Source organism: Anneissia japonica, unplaced genomic scaffold, assembly GCF_011630105.1.
Source record: "Anneissia japonica isolate Jap-2015-1 unplaced genomic scaffold, ASM1163010v1 scaffold250_len512249_cov173, whole genome shotgun sequence".
NCBI lineage: Eukaryota > Metazoa > Echinodermata > Crinoidea > Comatulida > Comatulidae > Anneissia > Anneissia japonica.
The window spans coordinates 110,369-111,959 of record NW_022687603.1 but is presented as its reverse complement, the minus strand read 5'-3'; positions in this window follow the sequence as shown (position 1 = coordinate 111,959).

Sequence of the window (1,591 nt, the reverse complement as noted above, 5' to 3'; positions counted from 1 at the left end):
GCCTTCCAATCCCAGGGTCCTGGGTTCAATTCCTGCCAGTTGCAGGATTTTTTCTCACGACATAAACAACTCCACTCCCTAAATCTCATATTCAGATAGTTTGTGTAAAGCATTTAGCATGTGTGTATGTTTGTCTTGTGTAAGGGATTGTCACCTCCAAGTAGGACAGTGATATATATTCGCTATTGGCAATCCTTGGCACGTGTGTTGTGTGCCTAAAGAAAGAAAAAAAATATATATATATATATTTTTTACTGTGATGTCCAATACAAAAATGGTGAGACCAAGACCAACCAAAGTGAACTGGTTCACTGAACTGAACCACTGTGTAGCAGTGCTGGTTGGCCAAGCCAAGTCTTTATTACAATATTTAATAAGGGCAAATAGAAAAATTTATTAGATTATCACTCCCGTCCGCGTCAAAAATTCAGGAAATATAGATGCAGGAATAAAAAAAAAATTTTTTTTTTTTGCCGCATCAATTATTCTAACAGCATAAAATAACAATGCAATTTTGTGACTTCAAATACATTTTCTTTAAAAAACTATAAAATTAAACCAGTTTTTATACTATATTACAACAGGCCCGGGTACAGGCCAAATATAAGTAGTCCCTCCCTCATCAATAAAAACAAAAGCGCAATAACGAATTGTTCGGATTAAAAAAAAAAAAAATCCGAAATCCGTCATCTTTTTTTTAAGGGTGATAATCTAATATTTTGAATACATTGAACACAATGAAAAAAGAAAAGGATTAACTTCGAAAATATTAAAGAAGACAGTTGTACTTCATCACTGTGTCCCACTATAGCCAATTCGGCAACCATTGGACACAATGAAAAAGAATATGATTATTTTTGAAAATATTAAACAAGATATTTATAGTTTATCACTGTGTCCCACTATAGCCAATTTAGGGCACATAGGAAAAATTATTAGATCACTACGGTATTTTTTTTAAGTGAATAGGGCGGGCCTTTTTATTTATTTATTTTAAATCGACTGCTTTTTTGTAATAGATGAGGGAGGGACTGTTTTTATTGGGCAAGAATATTGTAAATATTGTATAAAACTGGTTTAATTTTTATTGTTTTTTTAAAGAAAACGTAGGCCTATTTCCAATCACAAAATTACATTGTTTTTTATGCTGTTGAAAAAATGATGCGGCCAAGAAAAAGAAACACTTTTTAAAAATTTCCGCATCAATATTTGCCAATTTTTTTGACGTAAACTCAACCATACATATTCAAAAACAGAGTGACGAAAAGGACCTTCACGAAACTCTTAGGAGCTTTTAAAATGGAGACCCGGTGTTAAAATTAAAGTTTGTTTATACATAAAGACAGCATATAACTGCCTAACTACAAAGATACATCCCCTCTCACCCCAAACAGTCATATTTATTTGATTTACATTTATTTTGAACATTGCCATTAGGACATTGTTTAAATCCACACTGGCCTATATTTTACACTGATTGTACTGTGGGCAATACCAGAGAGGTTCATTTCCATTACATTTCTATAATACAGTGCATGACAAACGTCACTTAACCACTACTAATTCCACCTTAATTCGGAGTCGCTCAGCT